The 25,377-nt window shown below is 34.1% G+C and overlaps 1 protein-coding gene across 1 annotated transcript in view; it reads right to left on the bottom strand.

Moving 5' to 3' along the window:
* man1a1 (mannosidase, alpha, class 1A, member 1) overlaps window positions 1-25,377 on the bottom strand; it is a 113,246-nt gene that overhangs the window by 27,362 nt on the left and 60,507 nt on the right.

Raw genomic sequence — 25,377 nt, 5'->3', positions numbered from 1 at the left:
CGTCCTGTGGGGTTACCTCGAGGATCAAAGCCTGAAATAAACCGATAGCTTTATGATAAAGACCTCAGAGCCTCTGAGATATGGTCACTAATGCCCTACTTCAGGGAAAATCCTGTGGAGAGAGCAAACAAATAACGGCTACAACAAACATAAACCTTGCAAGTTAACATCCTAGAAAGAAAGCCAAGGTTAAGATGAACGGATTTTACACGGGCCATGTCAGATTACTGCAGTATTTTGGAAGATAACAAGAGGGAAAAAAAAAACACCCTGGATGAAAGAATGAGAGAAGACTCTCAATATTATAACAGTTTAATTTATAGATATATTATTGTGGTTTATTATAACTATAATAAACAATAAATAAATAAATAATAAATAAATAATAATAATGATAATAATAATAATAATAATAATAATTGATATAATTTATTATTATTATTATTATTATTATTATTATTATTATTATTGTTGTTGTTGTTGTTGTTGTTTTTTTTATTATTATTATTATTATTATTATTATTATTATTATTATTATTATTATTATATATTATATGCAATAATATCATTTTATTTTACTATTTTAAATTTTATAAGAATGTACATTGTTACAATTACAATTATTATTGTTATTATTATGTACTAACATGTTTATTGTATTACGATTATGATTAAATATTATAAAATGTATAAAAAATGTTAAAAAAATCAATTCAATATTTACAGATTATCATCATCATCCATCATCATCATCAGTATTCTATTCCACAACAGCTTAAAAATCTATTGAATATTAAACAGATGATGATGATGATTATTATTATTATTATTATTATTATTATTATTGTTTCTATTATTATTATTATTATTATTATTATTATTATTATTATTATTATTATTATTATGCAATAATACAAATTTATTGTATTAAATTTAATATTATAAAAATGTTTAAAAAATATTTAAAATTCATCATCATTCCCTGCCTGTTAAAAATTGGATATTAACAGAACATCATCAAAATCAGTAGTATTACTATTTAACAACTGCTTAAATCTATTGACTATTAACAGATGATGATTATTATTGTTATGTAATAATAACATTTTAATTTTAATATTTAAATATTATAAAAATGTATAAGAATATCTCAAATCAACTGGATATTAACAGATCATCATATCTTCAGTAGTATGATTTCACAACTGCTTAAAAATCTATTGAATAATAAACAGATGTTGATTATTATTATTATTATTATTATTATTAGTTATATTATGTAATATTAAAATTATTATTGTATTATTTTAAATATTATAAATGTATACAAATGTTTAAAAATCAATTGAAATTTAACAGATCATCATCTCATCATCATCATCATCATCATCATCAGTATTAGTAGTAGTATTACAATTTCACAACTGCTTAAATATCTATGAGTAATAAACAGATGTTGATCATTATTATTATTTTTATTATTATGTGATAACATTTTATTGTATTATTTTAAATATTATAAAATGTATACAAATGTTTAAAAAATCAATTGGATTTTAACAGATTATCATCATCATCACCATCATCATCAGTAGTAGTATTATTAGTAGTATTACAATTCCACAACTGCTTAAATATCTATTGAATATTAAAAAGACGATGATTATGATGTTGATAATGATGATGATGATAATGATTATTATGTATTAATTACATTTTATTTTACTATTGTAATATAAAAATTTGTAAAATGCCTAAAAATGAATTGGATTTAAACATACCACCACCATCATCATCATCATCATCATCATCACTGGCAGTATTTCTATTCCACAACTGCTTAAAATCCCAATGTATATAAAAACGAGATGAGAATGATGTTGATGATTGTTGTTATTATTATTATTATTATTATTATTATTAATAGGAGTGGTAGTATAGTAGTAGTATCTACTAGTATTCCACTAATTATTTATTTATAATATACAATTACTTTTTAAATAAAAATAGAAATGTATAAAATATTCATTTTACTATTAATACTAACACCACAAACTGATACTATCCTACTATATATACTTGCTCTATCAAGTAACTAACATTATACATTGTAGATCTGCAAATCTGCAAAGCTTTATTTTGTCCCCAAAATCCTAAGGGGGTTTAGAAGAAGGATCACTTGTTTTATTGGGTCAATTCAAACAAACCATTTTCGGCATCATTACCCAGCAAGAATCTCTGACAACACGAGGGGGGGAAAATGCCTCCAATTAAGGTGCTAATGTATGACATACAAATTTAGGGGAGAAAAAAGAAAGAAAAAACAATGGACATATGGTAAGTGGCAGACTCCTCCACAACAACAACAAAAGACGTCTGCTCGTAGTTTTTGCATTTGTACTGATTACGAACCCGCGGGTCGGGCGACCACTGTTTTTTCTACTTTAATTATTAAAGTCTAGCACTGCATGTAACCCTCTTCAAGAAATGCAAAGCTGCCAACCAGCTGTGCTCCTCATTTAACAGCCCTGGCTCAGTGTAGTGATGTCGAAGACACAACATGACAGAATTATTGCATGCAATATTGTACGCAACCTCTCAAACACCTCCTGCGGAGCATTCACAATGCCTTTGGTTTGCGAGAGCCGCTGAAATGAAGAAAAATCCCCAAGAGAGTACAACACTAAAGAAGTGGAAGAATGAGAAGTTTTGAACTGGAAAAAAATATGAATGTCTGATATATTTACTTTCGCAATTCTGGCTTTTTTTAATAATAAAAAAAAGCATAGATGCACTTCCAAGAAGCTATCAGGAGGAAACATGAAAAAAACTACTCTCTGTTGAGTCTCTGTCTCTGTTTTGTGTCTTTCCTTATAAATATATATAGTAAACACAGAATAATTAGGGATGCACCGATAAAAATTTTTTTAACCTATCTGATCTCAATACCAAATTCTGAATATCGACCGACACAGATCTGATCCCAATACTGTGCTGTTGTTGTTTTTTTTGGGGGGGGTTTGGTTTTGTTTTCTTGTCTTACATAAAGACATTTCTACACTGTAAAACCAACAGCCAACTTTATCAAATGAAATGAGTGTAGGTTAACTCAAAATTGACTGAAAGTTAATTCTACTCATTTGAAGTAGAGTTTGAACTGTGTTGAAGGTAACGAGTTAATTAAATACCTCATTACTTCAGCTTAAATGTTCACAGTACTCATATAGATTCGTTTTTAAACTCAAATGGTTTTGTAGCAATCGGTTTCCTCAGGTGGCTTAAGGTGCCTTAACTTATTGGGTTTACAGTACTCAGTTGGTTTGAGTTCTCTTCATTTCCTTTGACGCTCTAGGGACAGATGAGTCTCCGCTGAGGTCAGCTTCCAGCCTCTGGCACTTGGACTGCAGCTCTGCACAAAACGTTTGGCCAGTGAAGAATTGGCCGTGCCCATCTGAGCCTGGTTCTCTCGAGGTTTTTTTCGTCACCCTGCCAATTGGTGAAAATTTTCCCTCTCCGCTGTCGCCACTAGCTTGCATGGTTCGGGATCTGTGGAGCTGTGCATCGATGGATTTGCTCTTCAGTGTCTGAACCCTCAGTGGTGATTATTAAACCACAATGAACTGAGCTAAACTGAACTGAACGTAAACTTTGAAAAATTAACTACACTGTTTCAATTTACTATGATCTTTTATGTGAAGCTGCTTTTACACAATCTACATTGTAAAAGCGCTATACAAATAAAGGTGAATTGATTGAATATATCGGGTTTTACTGTGCTCAAATTGCTTCATTTACTCAAATGGATTAAGTTTCACAGTACTCATTAGGATTAGTTTATTTACTTAAACGTTTGTTGCATCAGTTTCTTAAATTGTTTGAGTACCTTAACTTTTTGGGTTTTACAGTGTATATTTCTGGTGATAAACTCAAGTAATATATATTACTTTAGTAAAAATAACAGAAACTATAGGTCTACTATACATGACAGACACACATCTAACTAAAAACATGATGCTTTGCGTAAACTATGCTACATATTTGAGCATTCCTTATGACATTTATAATGATCTGTTGTGGTCCAGCTATGTGTCCTTTTTTAATATTAAGATTGTTCTATGAATATATAATAGGCTACCACTATTGACCCTTATTGCTGGCAAAATAACTAGCCTTTTAGAAAAGCCCTGATATTTCCTTGCAGGTTTGATGCAGACAAAACTGAACTGTCTGAAGGCAGTTTGACTTATTAAACACTTCCTTCGCCAAATCTCGCAGTGAGTGAGATGGACAAAATGAAGCATACTGGCATTGAGGAAAAATCAGATGCTCAATGCTTCATCGTTCATTTATTTTTTTCTGAAAAATTATCTTTTTAGAAAAAAATTTGTTTGGTATAATTTGTCTCTTAATTTTAATGTATTTTTTGTTGGTCAGTTATCTAATAAACAAGAAGAACGAGTTTGAGTTGAGGTTTATAACAAGATCCGCTTATTTGCTTCAGCGTCAAAACACGGTCTGTAAATAAAATATTAATATAAATAAAATTACAGTGAAATATTTCACAGTTTCAGAGTAGCCTTGGTCCTAAATAATTTTCACTGTTAGGCTAATGACAAAATCCTCCATTGTGCCCGTCAGTTTCACTTTTGTTATTTTAATCAACTACTTTGACACCACAATGAGTCAGGCATTACAAACTATTCACAGCACTGAAAGTATTCCTCTTGGAAGAATAACTTGGTCGGAAGGATGAGAAAACAGAAACTCATATTGAAAATAAATTTACAGAGTGGCACACATTGCGTTTGCGCATAATGCACAGGTTTATGTGTGATCATGCTCATAAACCTGTTTACCAGGGATGCCCAATCCCGTTCTGGAGATCTACCTTTCTGCAGAGTTTAGCTCCAACTCTTATCAAACACAACTAAACCAAACCAAGTAGGATCTTTGCATAAAACATTAGTGGTTATATCTAAACTACAAACTGTTATCCCAGTACTTCTGTGTTATTTAACTGTTTGTAACTTGTTACTAACTAAACAAAGATTAAAGACTGAATTCTTTCTTGATTTTTTGCATTTTTCAACCCTGAATTGAATGCAGCAATTTGAAGGATTAATAAACATATGCAAATCACAATCATTTATAATTTATGTTGCGTGGGTGTTGAGATCCTGATCTTTTAATGATAAATCATGCAGCTTACACTGAATGTCTTAATGCAGGCTAAACAAGTACTGACAGAAAACACCTTTAATAACCTAAGAAACCCACCACCAAATCCGGATAACCTACCACAAACTTCTTTGGTCATCTTTATATTTTACAGGAAAGCCGAAATACTTTCATACATGTGATGTGAATAACACGGGAGGCAATCTCTCTGCAATCGTTACAAATTTAGGATTAATCTACAAGTAAAAAAAGTATTAATCCACTGATCACATGTGTTCCGAACCGTGGGTTGTGATCCATATGAATCACAAATCAACCGTGATCTGTTACACCCCTAGTCTATACGATACAACATTTGGGACACACAAAAACACATTTCGTAATACAAAGGGTCTAAAACAAAAGAAATGCAAAGCTTCCCTTAGCCATCTTAACTTCAATTAGGAAGTTGATGAAGACAAGAACTGTGTTCAACCACGACGAAACATTTTTTTAAATGAAAATTGTGATGCAAAAGTCCAATTAACTCATTCATTCATGAAATTTAGCTAAAAATTTAAACACCACAATGTTGAGTTATTATTGATATTAGATGATAGTTAATGGTAATTAATAAAGTTTTGGTAACCAATAACCTAAACCTTTCTGATTTTATTTTGTGACTTAATAGTGTGTATCTTTTTTAAAGCTGCTTTGAAATGAAATTATAGTGAAAAGCTTTATACAAATAAACTTGAATTGAATTGAACTGTGTGGGCCGTACTTTAATACTGTGTTGTTCATATACAGGTTGCTAGGCTGATTGGTTTGGTATCTCATGCGCTGTTGCACACTGTTTTTAGAAAACATGTCATTCAACCTAGATACCATAGCAAAACATTGCGCACCAGTTTGAGCTTGACCTGCCCCGGTTCAAGCAAAACAGGAAGAGGAAATAGGATGGTGCTGAAAGAACAAAACACCGTAAAAAATGTGCCCATTCTCTACTATGGTTAAGACAAACGTCTTCACGCTGGTAATCGCCCCATCATAAAGGTACAGTTGTAACGGTCTGTTGCTGCCATTTCAACTTGACTACCTGGTTTTCAAGTCATTATTCTACCCACAACGTTGCTTCCTAAATAAAAATAATAACACACAGGTGTACTGTAGGCTATACATTGTTAAAAAGGGGAAAACAAACTAATTAGAGTGCGTTTGTGGGGAAATCCAGACTTCAACTATCTGAAGTAATAGTTGGGTAGAATTATATTTATATCACAATTATAAATCGCAGAAAAACTAAATCTCGCAATGCCAGCTTTTCAATTGTGCAGCTCTAGTGTCCATATTATTAACTGATGTATAGGCTTCAACAAGCTTCATTAGATTCTAACAGAAAAGCTTTGTAATGCGGTCATTAATACTAGTGACAAATAGCACAACAACTCAAAGATCTTGAAAATAAATGTTGGATGAATTTGTCAAACAAATGCATCAAGTAAATAAGAACAAAGTACAATCATTTAACCACATGCATTAAAGTTAAAATGACAGAGAAATTGAAAAACCTAACAGTTAGGGATTCCCGGTTTTCTAATGTTTAGTAACATTAATAAACCCAGGGCTCGAAATTAACCTTTCTGCTTGGAAGCACTGGTGCTCCTAACTTCAAAATTGTAGGCACACCAGCTAAAATTTAGTCGCAGCCACCAATTATACCACCACTACAAATTTTACATAACAGATTATTGCATTTGAAATCAACATTAATCAAAACTAACTAAACATATTGAATGCGCCGACCAGCCCTGCACACACTGCTTGACGTGACGAGTTAGTGATATTCACAGATGATATTGGCATAGAACCTGGTTATTTGCATACATCATCTTAACAGCAATACCGGTCTTTTCATAAGCTGCAATGTGTAATTATTCTTAGTAAATCAAGCCCTTTGGGATGGCGCACGAGCTGCAGTTGCACCACTGACAACATCGTGACAATTAAATGAAGGATTAAATAGAACATCTCGTGCTTAAAATGTGGTGGCAAACACTGTTACCTGTAAACTCAGTCCCTTTACGGCAATGGTTTTAGTCATTTTCATAGTGGACTTTGACCCCTGGAAGTCTTTATCCACTCTTCGAAAAGTGCAAATGGTTGATTAACATTCACCACAAGAACACTAATAAGATGTGACATTATTTGTAACTTTAGGTGGTTTTTCAAATTAAATCTGTTAGTGGTATTTTAAAGGTTAGTTGTTATTTTTCCGAAGGATCCAAAATGCAGTTCAGCAATGCCTAATGTCACCCATTCAAAGTGAATGGGAGGCGTTGACGCTGACGTCTCAGTGTGAATGGGGTGTAAAACTCAACAAATCACGAGAACACAAACCAACTGAGTAACCATTTAGTTAAGGCAAACTCAAACTGTTTAAGGAACCGATTGCAATAAACCATTTGAGTTCAAAAACTAATCTATATGAGTACTGTGAACTTACTCCATTTTATGGAAGTAATGACGTATTTATTAACTCATTACCTTCAATACTGAGTTCAAAACTTTTCAAATGAGTAGAATTTACTTTCAGTCAATTTTGATTTAACTACACTTGTTTCATTTGATAAAGTTGACTGTTGGGTTTTACAAGATGTCATTACTTGATTAGCCTAATTGAGTGTAAAGCTATGCCATAATTAAAAAATTACATAAATATTTTAGCAAAGTCAGCCTAAGCAACATGTGTGAGTCTACAAAGTTGCACAATTCGCAGCTCTCGTCATGCGCAGCAGCGTTCTAACCTCCTGAAACAGCATCTCCTCCTTCACACATTCGCAGAGCTGAAGAAACGCATGCGCAGTGCGCATGTAGAGCAGAAACAGTGCAAAAAATAAATAAATCAGTGGATGTTATCGATGCATTATTGAGTAAAATGCAACTTTTTACTGTCATTCATGTGTTTTGGTGGATTATCAATTCATTGTCACTTAAATTTAGCATAAGCAGTGGCAAAAACAGACCCAGAGCTGAAATGATCGTTGCACTGCTGCTTCAGCTCTGCTCACGCTCCGCACTGACGAGCTGCTTCTGCAATGCGGTATAAAGCTCTAATCTGTTAACATGGGCGCCGAAAAAGCTCGCTCTACTCGTGCGTGCAGTGTGAAAGGAGGGATAACAAAAAAAAACAGGGACTATCCACGATGAACAGACACATGAAGTAGTCTTGCCATGGCAGAAAGGAAGATAGTCAGCCTTCAATGTGTTCTTTTGTTACGATCCATTCTGAATAAACAAACAATGCCGTTTACATGCTTCGTTCTTATTGTATTATTCATTAAGATAAATCTAAACTAATTTCTGTAATTCAACAGCTCAGAATTGGGGTTGAGAACATCTGTTATAATGGCGCGCAGCACGTAATTAAAGTGGTCGGGTTAAATTGGGCTCGGGCTCATAATAACAGTTAATCTGTCGGACCAGGTCGGGGCTCGAACACAAGGTGCGTGGCTCGGGTAGGGTTGGGTTTAAGTTTTTGAGCCCGATCTAAGCTCTAATACAGATATTATAAAATATCAGTCAATTCAAGCCAATATACTAAGGAAGAGAACATTATAGATTTATATATAATATTTTATTTAGGTTTTTTTTTTTTTTAAACATATCAGCATTTAATAATTAACATCCACCTGGTTGACCTTTTATCTATAGGTTATCATTATTATTTTAATTGCTGATTACTCAAGAATCCACATATTTATCTATCATATATTATATCTACTAAAACACAGGAAATATTACTTTAGAAGCTGTATTGTAAGTAAATCAAATAAACACTTTCATATTAGTCAATAACATTACTGGAATTAATATAAAAACTGAATAAATATAAATTTACACACATTTACACAAGTAAATAAATAGACTTAATTATGGGCAAAAAATCGCGGAAATCTGCGGATTTCTGCACACACAGATTCCGTGTGGGCCTACTTATTACTATTTATTATAATTGTGCCAGGATATTATTCACTAACAAGATTGTGGGCCAAAAATATTTTCAGGAGTGTAGCTTAAAGGGTTAGGGCAAGGCAAGTTTATTTATATAGCAAATTTCATACACGGTGGCAATTCAAAGCGCTTCACATAAACAGGAATAACAGAAAACAAGTATAAGAAAAATAAAAACAAATAATAAAAATGGTACTAAAAAAAACAAAAACGCATAAAAAAGTGCGATCTATCGGATGTAGCACAGTGCTCATTCAGTAAGGCACAGCAAAACAGATTGTGATTTCAGTCTTGATTTAAATGTGTCCTAATGTTGGAGCCGTCTGATCTATTCTGGAAGCTGATTCCAGCAGCGAGGGGCGTAAGTAGCTGAAAGCGGATTCACCCTGCTTTGACTGAACTCTTGGGATTTCTAGTTTATATGATCCTAAGATCTGAGTAACCAAGTAAGTCAATTGATAACCAATTCTCATTTACAATGACGAGGTACCACCAAAGCAGGTATGAAACAGTAAGGATAGAGTACAATTATAAATAACACCAATAATAACAAATAAAGAAAGAGAAAAACTAAAAATAATTCAGGTTAAACTGTTGCTATGTACTATTAATTAATTTAGCTTTTTTCTGCTGTAAAACTACCCACCCATGTAAAGCTGAGCCATTACATACCAGTTATGTGAATAATTAGAATCAGAACGTATATTAGTGTATCTGCAGCAGTCTTTGCAGCTCACACTCAGCTGAAAATTTCCATATGCCTTAAACCCAATCCTCAGTACACTGAAGGTGGATGCAAACAGTAAGCAAATACAGGTATGCAATGCAGACCAGATGCAAATCATAATCTCCTTCAAGGTGAAAACTGCACTGTAGGTGAAAGGACAGCATATTCGTGCACTGCGGTGTCTTTTAGCAAGCCCTTGAGGACTCAAACCCCAGTGAGGAAGTGTGAGAAGGTCATAAATCACCGCGCTGTGATGCCTTCCAACATAGCCCTCGGTTAGAAATCCACATCCCAAAAGCCGTACCCCCATCCAGCTTTTCCCACAGGTGAGTTTCAGATGAATGGTTGCACTTTCAGATTGGGAACTTTCCATTCATATCAACTAAAACAAATCACTTTAATAATAAGGATGTGTAAGTATTACACTGTTTTAATTTTCATAATTATTTAATCCTAATATTCTCTATTCTGTCCATATCATTGCTGTGGAAAGACTCACCCCAAGATTTTGGGGTTATTTATGGTCTACTGAAAGTAATGCTGGGTTCGCACCAGATGTGGTATTCATATTCATGTATGAGCAAATTACAAACAAAGTCAATGCAAATGCGGAAAGAGAGGTGAATTATTGTTGCGTGTTGCGAATGACGCAGAATGGGTGTCACATTTCCCGTGAAATTAGCCTCAATCACATCTCTCATGCAAGTTCAAATAATTGAATTGAAGTGAAAAATTTGTGTGAAAGGAAAAACATCCTTTAAGTAAACTACATTCACTGGCCACTATATTAGGCACACCTTACTAGTACCGGGTTGGACCCCCTTTTGCATTCAGAACTCCCTTAATCCTGTGTGGCATAGATTCAACAAGGTACTGGAAAATTTTCCTTAGAGATTTTGATCCATATTTACATGACAGCTAGAGATTTGTCGGCACAGCCATGATGCGTATCTCCCGTTCCACCACATCCCAAGGTGCTCTATTGGATTGAAAGTGTGCCAAGAAAATATCCCCCACATCATTACAACCACCACCTCCAGCCTGAACCATTGGATACAAGGCAGGATGGATCCATGTTTTATGTTGTTGAGGCCAAATTCTGACCCTAACATCTGAATGTCGCAGCAGAAATCGAGACTCATCAGACCAGACAATGTTTTACCAATCTTCTATTGTCCAATTTTGGTGAGCCTGTGCGAATTGTATAGCCTCAGTTTCCTATTCTTAGGTGACAGGAGTGGCACCTGGTGTGGTCTTCTGCTGCTGCTGTAGCCCATCCACTTCAATAATTCCTTCAATACAAGGTTGACGTGTTGTGCATTCAGAGATGCTATTCTGCATACCTCGGTTGTAATGAGTGGTTATTCAAGTTACTGTTGCCTTTCTATCAGCTCAATCCAGTCAGGCCATTCTCCTCTGACATCTGTTATCAACAAGGCATTTGCACCCACAGAACTGCAGCTCACTGGATATTTTCTCTTTTTTGGACCATTCTCTGTAAATCCTAGAGATGGTTGTTCGCTAAAATCCAGTAGATCAGCAGTTTCTGAAATACTCAGACCAGCCCGTCTGACACCAACACCATGCCACGTTTAAAGTCACTTGAATCACCTTTCTTCCCATTCTGATGCTCAGTTTAAACTGCAGCAGATCATCTTGACCATGTCTACATGCCTAAATGCATTGAGTTACATGCCTAAATGCATTGAGTTGCTGCCATGTGATTGGCCGATTAGAAAATTGTGTTAATGAGCAGCTGGACAGGTGTACCTAATAAAGTGGCCAGAGAGTGTAGAATGAGTACTTTAAAAATTGTACAGTTTAAACTCGGCATTAGGTGGCAATAACTCTCCGAAACCCATTTCCTGATCTTTCTGAATGAAAATGCCTACTTTACTATATCCAATCAACTCGCAGTAGAAAAAAAAAGACACGCCCATCTTTTTTTATTTAATATGTTGTTTCTCTAGAAACTGTCACAATGCGGGGAAAAAAATGGTCGCAGCTTCCAGTTCATGCAGACTTTAAACCCAACATCTACCTTATCATTTCAAATTATGCAATTAAATTACAAACAAGGCATTTTAATGACCTACTAAAGCATTCCACCATCATGAATCCTTGCTAAACCTGACAAGAGCATGTTGCAATCTCAGGTTATAGGTGATTTGATATCAGCCTGCTTGTCTTTCAGTAAAAAACTCATCTTATCAGCATTCTAGCCCTTTAAGGAGGCTGTGGATCCAATATGATAACAATCCAATGTCGAAAGCACAATCCCGCATTGATCCATCTTGCACCCCAGTGCATGTTATGGATTAATCAATGAGTCCAACAACTGGCTATTCTAAGCAGAGACCAAACAAACAAGAACTGAACACTAACATTTGACGATAGCATCACGTGTTGAAGCTCATCTCAGCACGTCCTGTATAACAGATGGTCACTCATTTGGGATGGGAAAGAAAGCCATTACCACAAGAGAAGCTCCTGGAAGCGGTTTTATCGAAATGAAGGTTGACCTCCAAAGCTGTTTGGCAGGGAACTGACATTGGCAGCATCTGCAAGGTGGTACAATCTACATGTTTATTCTGGTGGACAGACACTGGACAGTAATTCAAAGAAAAATGATCTGGCAGGACTTTTTTTTTAAAGAAATGACTTTTGACTCCATGGTGCAAAATAAATCAAACACGACACAGAGTTAGGTAGAAATTCTGTGGCTAATTTAACAGCTACTCAAACTCCAACAGTACTAAAATAGCATTTAAATATTAAACATTCACTAATATCAAACTATTAGTAAATATTTACTAATATTTTATTAATTTATATTCTTATAATCTTCTAAAATTACTTTTTTATACTTCTGAATGCTTAGTTGAAAACTGATAAAGTAAAGATCATGGCATGGATTTGCTTTTACTTCAGTGAAGCGAAATGGAGAAGTATGATAAAGATTTTGTAGGTTCAAATACTTTGTCCAGTTTTGTTTGTTAATTATTCTGTTATATATATATATATATATATATATATATATATATATATATATATATATATATATATATATATATATATATATATATTAGATACTCAGATTAAAGTGCAATTTAAAGGCTTAACTGGATTATTAAGCTAGTAAGAGTAATCAGACAAATCATTGTATAATATGGGTTTGTTCTGTAGACAATTGAAAAAATATCTATAGCTTAAGGGGATTAATAACATTGAATTTTTGGAAAAACTAAATAAAAACTGCTTTTATTCTAGCTAAAATAAAACAAAAAACTAAATAAGACTTGCACCAGAAGAAAAAAATATTATAGGAAATACTGTGAAAAATTACTAAACATCATTTAGAAAATATTTGAAAAAAATGGGGTTCACAGAAGGGCGAATAATTTTAACTTCAACTGTATATAAAGAAGTCAGGCTTTTTTGTTCTTTTCCTCTTTTTGAGCCTCTGAAGAGAAGAGTATGCATGTACAGGCAGTTTGTCAAGCCCACTCACCTGTGCAAAAACTCAACAATGTTCACAAATTATACCTCCTTTCATTGTGCTGTTTAATTGTGTGTGCATACAATCACTGAAATAAGCATTATAGAATCATCGTTTCCCATTTATTGTCCAATATTTACAATGTCCTCTCAACATATTCAATGCAGACTGCGAGCTCAACTCAGCTAAAAATAATAACACTAATAATAATAAATAGATTTGCCGCAGGGTTGTGGATTCAGCAGACAGTCACTGCAGAATACAAACAGTAAAACATTACCTCCTCTAGTGACACTGTTGTAATGAGCAAAATATATAAACAGACTGTATCGGTGACTCGGAGGACTGACACAATCTCTATTCAGCGCTTCTAAAGCAAAAACACATCACTTCAAAAATGAGATTAGGCTGGTGATTACAGACCGAAACATGAAGACTTGTTTTGCTCAGCTAGAAGCCGTTTTGTGAGCACATCTCTGAGCAGCAGGAACTAAAGCCTGCTGTGACACTGGACCATGGGCTTCAGGCAACAAACAAACACACACACACACACAAAAAACCAATGTCCATCAAAACCAGCCCATAATTCTGGCAAAATGGTTGTGGGGAAACTCAGCCATTGGCTCCATTCAAGTCCGAAGAGGCAAAAACCAGAACAACACAGCTGTCTGCACCATCCTAAAAGCACCAAACCATTTAGCACCAAAGATGCTCCAATTTGTGTCTGGCAGAAAAAAAAAACACATGCACAAACACTGAAATCATTAACTTGAAATCCCCCTCTTCAAACAAATGGGAGTATCTTTAACTGTAGGATCTTTCATGTTTCAGGGCTTGATTTGTACGAGAACTAGCAGATTGCAACTTGTTCCGTGTTGTTTTATGTGGGTTACATTCAAATCATCATGAGGGCAAGAGACGGTTCACTCGTATAGTTTGTTTTCACATGACGTAATTGATGACATCGAGACTTAGATGGAGGGCAGGAAGTGATTCTTCTACATAGGATTCGCTATCAGAAAATCTAAATGTTTCTATTTCATGTCGTTTATAATTGTTCAAATCAGCCTAATACAAAATGCCGAGCAGGCCTTTATGGACTTCCAAAAGTTTTTGCTCATAAAAGTGGGAAGTTTAAGAAACTGGCTGAAAAACGGAAGAAAAGGCAGCATGTAATAACATTTATTGAATACATCCACGTGTACAAACTTTTTGAATGCGATAATTCGTTTGACAGCACCAATAAAGAATATATACAGGAGTAGCTATGTGTATTATATGTTAATATGTTAATATAAAAATCAGATACAAACACCACCACACTTGTACAAAATCCAGGAGAATATAAATAACCTACCCTGAGAAACAGTAAAATAACAGTTTATTTACTTCCTGCCCTCCATCTTATTTTTCTTGCACCAGAAGCACGTGATTGAAAACAACCTATAAAATGAACAGGAGAAATTGTTGACTAGTAATATGGTCTTATCTTCAGTTTAATAGAGTCAACTATCTTTTTCACAGTAGCACTGTCTATTTACTAATGCATGTGCATTAAAGTAATTAATACATTAAAATTCATACATTTGGCCGTTTGCAAGTATTTATATCCATTAATTATGAACAGTTTTTTAAAGGAACTTAAGCCTATTCCCAATGAAATCCTAAAGACTGAAGGACTCTTTCTGTGGGGAAAAATTTATAGGTGAATTGAATAAACTTAATTGGCCATAGTGTATGAACGTGTGTGAAGGAGTGTTTCCCAATACCGGGTTATAGCTAGAAGTACATTCTCTATGTAAAGCTGGTTGTTCATTATGCTGTCTGAAATAGAAACTAAGCTAAAGGAAAATTATTAAATTAATGTTTACATACACTCCCAAAAGCTTTTTAATCTCATTCGGTTTTTTCTTGCTAAATCTAAAGTTTCTAAATTGTATTGTACGTATACTTGGAGCAAATTAAACAAATATAAAGAGAGTATGTTATGCATTTTGATATACATGTTTATATAAAAATTATTAACTTAAAGTTTATGATTGCAAAAAGCTGTCTTGTACATTGTAAAAGCGCTATTGAATAAACCTGAATTTAATTATTCATTCCTAGTTCATAATAGTAAATAAATTAACTAATACTAACAGAACCTTATTGTAAAGTATAACCCACATTTTTTTTGTTGCAAATTTTTTGTAAGTAATTTTTTGCAAGTAATTTTGTTATATCATTATAAATTATGTTGTATATAATTAATACTTACAATTATATACACAATGAATCATCAAGACCTAAAATGCCACTGCAAAGGTTTATATTTAGATTTATTTAGACTCATCTTGATAGATATTCAATCATTAAATAAAATATTATATTATATAAACATTAAATGTTGACAATATGGTGATTTCAGTCAAATAAAATGAAAAAACGTTTTGATAACTCTGCATATTTAATCTTATTTTAACACTCAATAATTTTATCATTTAATTATAATAATAATTTAATTCATAATAATAACAATTTCATTAATTTTCTTTTCTGCTTAGTCCCTTTATTAATCTGGGATCGCCACAGCGAAATGTTGTTTTATATGTTTTACGCAGCGGATGCCCTTCCATCTGCAACGCATCACTGGGAAACATCCATAGACTCTCATTCCCACACATAAACTACGGCCAATATAGCTTACCCAATTCACCTATACCACGTCTTTGGACTGTGAGGGAAACTGGAGCACCATGAGGAAACCCACACGAACATGCGGAGAACATGCAGACTCGAACCAGTGACCTTCTTGCTGTGAGGCGATTGTGCTACCCACTGCGCCACCGTGACGCCCACATTTTATTTTTTTTGTTGAAAGCATTATAAATTATAGTGTATATCAATAATATTCACAACTATATAAACAATTAATCATACAGACCTAAAAGGCCACTTCAAAGATTTATATTTAGATTTTATTTAGACTCATCTTGATAGACATTCAATCAAAAATTATGAAAAGTTCAACATTAAGTGTTGAAAATATGGTAATTTCAATAAAATAAAAAGAATATCTGCACATTTAAATCTTATTGTTAAGATATGATAACTTTATAATTCAATTATAATAATGAATTAATTATTAATAAAAGAATTTAATTAATTTTATAACTTCGAACCCAATATTTATAAATATAAAAATTAGGCTTTTTACTGCTAATCAAATGCTAGAGGTCCTAGTTGCATATCTGACAAGAATCCTTAAGTGGGTGAATAATAATAATAATAATAATAATAATAATAATAATAATAATAATAATAATAATAATAATAATATTAATAATAATAATAATAATAATAATAATAATAATAATAATAATAATAATAATAATTCATTTATTCATTCATTTTCTTTTCAGCTTAGTCCCTTTATTAATCAGGGGTCACCACAGCGGAATGAACCGTTAACTACTCCAGCATATGCTTTACGCAGCGGATGGCCTTCTAACTGCAACCCATCACTGGGAAATAGTAATAATAATAATAATAATAATAATAATAATAATAATAATAATAATAAAGCAAAGCTCTTCTTCCAGACAGTATGAATTTAAATTTGGATGTTCATTCTACAAGTCAAAACCCCAGCTACCCACTTTTTATTCGGCTTCTGACCTGCGCCCCAAACACTCCGCTAAGCATACTGCTTTTGTTGGGTCATTAATATAAGTACGGCTATATACTGACAGAACATCATGGTTCAGCAGCCACTGTGCTAAATGAGCACACAAGGGCTTGGAGCTGGACTGACATGTTCTTCTTCCTCCTTCCCCGTTATCTATGCTCTTCTGCACTTTCAAAGGCTGTGATTTTTTTTTAATTGCACATTTCATGTCAGGGACCATCACAGAACAGTTTCATTTCACTGTTGGGAAATGATTATTTCCAAATCACAATCAGATTGCTGGACACCGTGGAAAAAAAGACTGGAGGAGAGAAGGCCTTTTCCCTGTGCGTTTTATTAGAGGAAGTGGTCGTGAGTGACAAGCGCACACATTTGGGAACTGTAGACGGTTCATACTGTACCTGAGCGGCTTCATTAGCCAAGGCTTTTGTCTCAGACCCCGCTGGTTTCTTACAAAGATCCAGTCTGAAGCATCTGCTCCTGTGCTGTGCTCAAATGATTGGCATGTGGAACAGAATGGCCAGTATTCAGCTACGTGTAATATAAACACTTGGAAATCTCTATTAGAGTCAATTTATAATTCTTTTGGAACAACTTTTAAAGGGTTAGTTCACCCCCCAAAACATAATAGTGTTAATAATTGTTGAAAATCATGCCGTGTCAAATACCTGAGACTTTTGTTCATCTTTGAACCTCAAATGAAGGTATTTTAGATGAAAACCGAGAGCTCTTTAACCCTCCATAGACTGCAATGGTCTTGAGATGTTCAAAGTCCAGAAAATGAACCAAAAACATTGTCAAAACATGCCATGTGAATTCAGTGGTTCAACAAAAATCATACGAAGCTCCAAGAACACTTTTATGCACCAAAATTTTTTTTTTTTAAATCTGTAAAAATCCATCAAGTGTGGCTGCACTTTTATTATGAGCAATATGATGCTTTCATGTCATGATGTTGACCCTCAATACATTATAATACAATATATTTTTTTAATAAATCCACACCATTACATGGAAAAGCGAACACAAAATTTTTGTGCACAAAATTTCGTTGCATTTCAAAGTATTACAGTTGGACCACTGAAGTCACACGTTTTAGTTTCCTTTCCTGAACATCTCACAGCCTACACTGTCTATTAGGGTCAAATACCTCTCGAGTTTACACAAAAATGACTTAATTTGTGTTCAACGGTATTGGGGGGGATTGGAATGACATCTGGGTGAGTAATTAATAACAACATTTTCGTGTTTGGGTGAACTAACACTTTAAATACAGTACAGGATGAGCAAAATGTGTTGTGTGGTTTGAAACAAAGTATTTTCCATCGCTTAATCAGGAATGTAGTTCTTTTTAACATCAGTGCACTGGTTTGAAATATACTTACGGTGTCGAATTGAAACACACCTTTCACCCATAGCACATAAATAGTTAACTATATGTGACAAACAAAACAATTAGATTTTTAACTATTTTTTGTTATTAATGTTAACGTTTAAGAAAAAGACTGTTGAAATTAATAAAACAATGCTATTCAGGAGCCATGTGCACCCGCTGACAGAAAATCTCTCTCTATCTCACAATCAAGTTCAGGTTGCTTTATTGGCATGACAGTTTGTACAGTATTGCCAAAGTATTTTAGATGTATAAAATATGTAATATATTGACATCATCAAATTAATAAAATATACAGTAAATGAGAAATAAACGACAGAAAAAGGAATAAAAACAAACGCTAAAAAATGTAATTAGAGAAATGAGTTGATTAGCCATTTCTAATGGTCTACAAATATTCTGCAGCCAATTTAGATGCAACTTCGTTCTCTCAGAGTATTTAGTGAAGTTTTTCGGAGTCGTTTATATTAAATAATTATTTATTGTCTCTCTTGCAGCTGTGATTGCCAGATTGGGCGGTTTCCAGCACAATTGGGTGGTTTTGAATTTGATTGTGTGGGTAAAGAACGGCATAGGTGGGTTGACAAAATTTTCACGGTTTTAAAACATAACTTTTATATGCAACTTATTTAACAAAACATAACTGTGTGCTCCTAGTCCATTCAGGTAGTAGTGACCAGTGCAAAGCGCAAACCATGTGGGCCCACCCACAAGAGGAGATGAAGGAAAGTTATATCAAAATCTAACTCCCCTTGACGTGCACGCGCATCACGCAGCGCCTGCAGTTAAACTCACAGTGGTTTATCATCACATTTACCGATCCTTTTTTCACTACTGACAACAAGAACAAACATAGAAGAATTGTCTGATTGACAAGCAGCACCTAATTATGTTCAAAAGAATTTAAAATGCCAAATAGGATGATTTTATACCCCATTTAGAAGGTAAAATTTTAACATACTCTAATATTAAGTGCAGTGTGTGGGTGAGAGGGGGGCAGTGTTTCTGTTATGTTGTGGTTCTGTGACTGCTGGTGTTGGTTGCTGTATGGTTAAAAATTATGAGTTAAAGTAACTAGGTTAATTTTTATTTAAATTAATTAAATTGAAATAAAATATTAATCTAATGGCTGGAAAAAGTCGGCTATATCTGGCAACACTGGCTGTGCGCATAAAATTCACAACAGCTTAGAAAACGAAAGCAAAACCAAATCCCGGATATTTTAGTAGATTTAGAAGCACAGAAAGGTGCGGGTCTCTGTGGGTCTGCAGAGCACGTGAGACTGTCTGTGGGAGTGTTGACAGTTCTCACACATCAAGCAGTATGAAAAGGGTAGAGTAGATTTTAACTACTAAATCACTCGCGGATGTTTGTTTATATTGGGAAGATACAAAAAAAAAGTGTAAAAGGATGATAATAATAGCAAATAAAATGTGTCACTAAAAATATTTGGGCAGCCCACCCAAGTAAAGTCTATGTTTGGGAAGCACTGTAATATTCTATTTAAAGATTTAAGATTAAATATATTTTTATTATTATCGTAATGGATTATAAGAGATTAATTAATTCTGAATCATAAAGTGACACTGACAACTGGAGTAATGGCAGCTAAAAATTCCTTTTCCACTTCAGAAATAATTTACACTATAATATTTTAAACAGTTATTTTTTCGTACATTTTAAATAGTTTTTACTGCATCTAATGTATCCTTGGTATATAAAAGCCTCATTTCAAAAGGTGCCAAATCAATTGAACATTTCTTTAGAGAAATCACTGTATTTGCTTCATTTCAATTAATCATTGACACCCCTTTTCTCTTTTACTGCATTCTCCTCGCTTCCATCCTCGACTACTAATATGATCTTAAACAACCTAGACTGTGTGAAATATTCAAACTCTCTCTAATTCACCGATTCCACCAGCCTAATGATTTTTTTCATGGCTGGTTAAACACAATTCATCAGAAATGTTCCGTATACTGCACAAGATTTAATGCACTTAATGCAAGTGAGGTCAAAGGAATGAAAGAAAGACCTTTGCACAGCTCGTCCTCGTGTATGCAGCATGGCACAGAATACATCTAAACCAACACGTGGCAACAATTTCACACGTCCGGTTCACACAAGCGAACATAATGTCTTGACTAAGCACTTCCATATGGCTTGACTGCAGCCTGAATTTTTTTCTGTGAGCTAAAAGCCCTGTGGGTTGTAAAGTGACTGCTTTTGTGACTACTCCAGACTTCCAGTAAGGGTTTGTGTTGCATGTTGAAGTATACAATATTATTATTAATTATTAATCCAATATTTAAATCAGCCACTTGAACGGCAGCAATTTAATGAGTAACAGCATAGAGAACAATAATTATTTGCAAATAGCATTGTTATTGGTGCCAGACGGGCTGGTCAAAAAGCAGTGTTAAGTTATTGTTAAGTTAAATGACTTCCAGTAAGGTCTTGTGTATGTGTTGGAGTGTACTATAATATTAAACCAAATATATACAGCAGGGCTATTCAATTAGTTTGTCATGGCGGCCATGAAAAGCTTCCCAAATGAGGGGCTGGAGAGATATGACTTGCAATATGAGTTATGATACAACAGTATATAAGAGCCCTTATGTTGTATTTTTACTCCTTAAGATACCCACTTTGGATTTTTCTAAATTAAAATGTTAATATGTTGTATTTGAAACTACATAATATCAGTGCATTGTACAATGTGGCTTTTTTTACAAACATATTCAAATGTTGTATTTTAAAGCACAAAAAAGCAGTGTATTGCTTAAGTAGGCTTCTTCTACATTCAAACACATTCATATGTTATGTTTTGAACTGCATAACAATTAAGGATGCAACGATTATAGTTGGTTGTACGGTTGTATAGTCTGAAGAATAATGAGGGTTTCACAGTTATCACGTCTAATCCTCTAATGTAAATTTAAGCTTTATATTAGCCAAGTATTTAAATGAACTGTTGGTATCATCTGTGTTTATACATACATTATGGTTTTAATAACTTCGTCTAAGATATCTTTTGTTTACATGGCACTGAAAGCCACGCTACAGAGCGAGATGTTTTCTATGGGCCGTCGCTCTGCTTATGTGCGCATATTGGCATTTATTTTTACACTGGAAATAAACTTGATGTGAACGGCCCGCTGCTATAGTTAATCCAGTGTGCATGCGTTTTAGACTTGGTGTATAAGCTCGGAAATTTAAACTAGCGTACATGTGGTTTAACTTTATTTAGTTGCAGTAGTTTTGTTCTGCGCAACAGAAATGCAGAGTTGAGAAGCCTTTACGATTTATTATCCGTAATGAATTAAAGCGCGGTTAATAGTGAAATCAGCTAATCATTGCATCCCTAATAACGATATCAGTGAACAAAAGGTCTTTTCTACAAATATATCCAAATATTTTCAACTGCAGCTCATGCTGTATTAAACAGACGCATGCCACTTCATAACTATAGCGGCCGTTTTTCGACTGAACTTAATTTATTTTTGATGGTCACACTATTTGGAGGGCTGGAACAAATTGCCTCGGGGGTCGAGTTTGGCCTGCGGGCCGCCAATTGAATAGCCCTGATGCACAGGGTTGCCAATCTAAGCCAAATTTGAATTTCCACAACTTCTTCCTGACTTACGCTGACTAAAAGCTGAATTCCCATGAACTTTAATGAAAGGACAAACACGCCACTGTTGTGCTTTGCATAATTTTGAAATTGCTTTAGCCTAAAAATCATTTTGCAGCACTGTAATTGCCACTATGAAAAAAATGGATAATTTATCTCAGATTACGCAAACAATGTGAGGTATGTACAGTTTGTTTGGCTGCAAAGTGCTCCCTCTTCCATATTTGATAGCTCAATAGTAGTTTTACACGCTGCATTTAGTGTTTTGGTCTACTTTTTAACAAGTGGCCAATTTGAAGCCCAAGCTCCTAAAATTATACTATCCAGACATGTTAATCTTAATTAACAGCTACAATACAATACAATACAATACAATATAATTATATTTTATTATATTGTATAATATAATATAATATAATATAATATAATATAATATAATATAATATAATATAATATAATATAATATAATATAATATAATATTACATTATAATCTTTGTCTTAGTGATTTGTATTGTGCAGCACATTGGTCAGCCTTTGCTTGTGTTTAATAGTGCTATATAAATAAATCGGACATTGACATTAACAGGTATAGTCTGGTGACTGCATTTGACATATGAGATATGAGAGTTATTCATGGATCTGGGGAAGGTCAATTGAGCCTCTCTCTGATCCCAGAGGCTCCGTGCTGGTTCTGACTGACCCAAAATGAACCGTTACCCGTCTTCCCCTTGAAATGTGTGATGCTTGTGTATGGTTAGAGGTGTGGAAATATAAGTTTATATAATCTAGTTTCAAATTAACAATAATCTATATAATAATCTGAAAAGATATATTCTTTGGTTTTTAATTATAGCATGTCATTAGGAACTGTAACAGCACAGCTAAGGGACATTAAAACTTTAGTTTCCTGAGCACGGGCTGAGCCAAAGTGATGCAAATGCTATAGGCAGGGTCTTAACAACTCTTCCTTTGATACTTTCAGGCCAAAGAAACCCTTTTGTTGATAAATTTGTGTGGTCAGTGGCTTGGCAAGTTTATTCACCAACCTACCCACTTTATTTGCGTGCTTTGTTTAGCCATGGCCACCTAGCCACTCCCCACCTCATAAAACATATAATAGACTCAATTTAGACTTGTTTTCAACCTTGTGATTAAACTTGCAAACTGCAGACCTGTAGAGACTCTTGTAGGCTCTTGCAGACTCGTGGACTTCTTGAAGATGCTGTATGACTGCAGACTATCCAACACATCTCAATAAAGAAGTTCTGCTTGTTTGAGTCTCCTGGACTGGGTTCTTATTCATTCATTTTATTTTTCCAAAAGAGGGGTCCAATTTCACTGCATGTAACAGTGTTGTGACCAATAAAGGCTCATCATCTTTACGATTGGCTAAGATTGGCATTGAACATTCAGAAATGTGCTTCAACCAGCTTCCTAAGAGTCGCAGACAATAAATAAATGCATACAAGTTAATGATAAATGGAAACTAAAATTATTGATTATTCAAAAAAAGATCTCGATTCGACCCCCACACAATCTTAATGCTGCATTCCTATGATTCAGCCTATTAAATTTTCAAGTTCAGGTGGGAAGCATAAAGCATTTAGACAGTCGCACAAGTTTCACATTGTTTTACATCCGTTGCTCAGCATATGATATTCCAGAAATTCCATGACCCGTTGGAAGCCTTAATTTACATCAGTCACAGTGCCTCATTGAATTTAGGCATGGTCAAGATGATCTGCTCATAACAAGCATTAGAATAAAATATATATATATATATATATTTGCACATGGGTTTTGGTGCTGGAAATGCTGATCTAAGAGTTTCAAAAACTGATGATCTACTGGAATTTTCACTCTAGGTTTTTCAGAGAAATGTCCAGTGAAATGTCCATGAGTAATATGTCTTGCATTTCTATATGGCCTGATGTTTTTGTTTCTTTCTGTGAGCTAGAAGACCTGTGACTTTTTGTGACCACCCTTGTTGAACATGACTTTCAGCAAAGTATTTTTATGTGTCTGAGTGTTCAATATTATTAAAGTGATAATTCACCAAAACTAAAACTCAGTATTTACTCTCACCCAAGTGGTTCCAAACCTTTATGAGTTTCTTTTTTCTGTTTAACACAAAAAGACATATGTTGGGAAAATAGCTTAATAACCATTGGCATTCAGGAATATCAAACACTATGGAGGTCAATGGCTACCGGTTTTTAACTTTCTTCAAAACCTTCTTTTGCGTTCAAAAGAAAGTAGACATTCAAACATGATTTAAACAAGTGAAAGGTAACTCAACTCAATCCATATAGGCCTATAGAAGTGGTCAAGAAGTTTAAACCGAGCATTAGAATGAAGAAAACAATAATTTGAACTGAATATTTGCTGGTGTATTGAGTATTTCAGAAGCTGCTGATCTACTGGGATTTCCATAAACAGCCATGTCTAGGGTTCACAGAGAATGGTCTGAAAAAACAATGGAGAAAACAACCAGTTTTCAGGCCAAAATTGCCTTGTATTTCCATTTCCCTTGACTGCAACCTGCTTTTTTCTGCAAGCTTAAAAGCCCTGTGAGCTGTAAAGTGAGTTTTGTGACAACTCTTGTTGATTATGACTTTCAGTGAGGTCTTTTTATGTGAGTGTTCGATATTATTGAAGCAATAATTCACCAAAATAAAAGTTAAATCAGTATTTACTCTCACCCAAGTGGTTCCAAACCTTTATGATAGCTTTATTCTGTTTAACACAGACACACAAAACATATGCTAAACAAAAGCAGAATAACCATTGGCTTTTTTTATTCATAGTTATTCGTAGTTTTTTTTTTAATTCAAAGTAATTGTGTTTACAGTTCTTTCCTGTGCATATGACAATGAAAACTTTTGAATCTGAATTCATACGTAAAATGGAAAAACTAATACTATGGAAGTCAATGGCTACCAGTTTCCAGCTTTTCTCAAATATATATTCTTCTACAGAAAGAAGATAATCAAACATGTTTGAAACAAGTGAAGGGTGAGTAAATTCTATTATAGTTACCCTGAGATTGCTGCTTTTTTATTTAAATATACATATATATAATAATTGGAAATCCGGGGACTGCAATAATCAAACCCTTGGGAACAACTGTGGTCGGAACCACAGTTCACAGGACTGTGTTCTCTGGAATCCTCTAATGCAGTCGACTTCGACATTCTGATTGCTTGCCGCCGAATCGCAACATAGCTCATTACCATAAAGTTGACTTGATTTCATCTCTCCTCAACGCCCACACCAGTGAAG

The sequence above is a fragment of the Danio aesculapii genome, chromosome 20, assembly GCF_903798145.1.
Source record: "Danio aesculapii chromosome 20, fDanAes4.1, whole genome shotgun sequence".
Classification (NCBI taxonomy): Eukaryota; Metazoa; Chordata; class Actinopteri; order Cypriniformes; family Danionidae; genus Danio; species Danio aesculapii.
The sequence above is the reverse complement of the archived record's forward strand: the minus strand, read 5'-3'. Positions and strand labels throughout refer to the sequence as shown.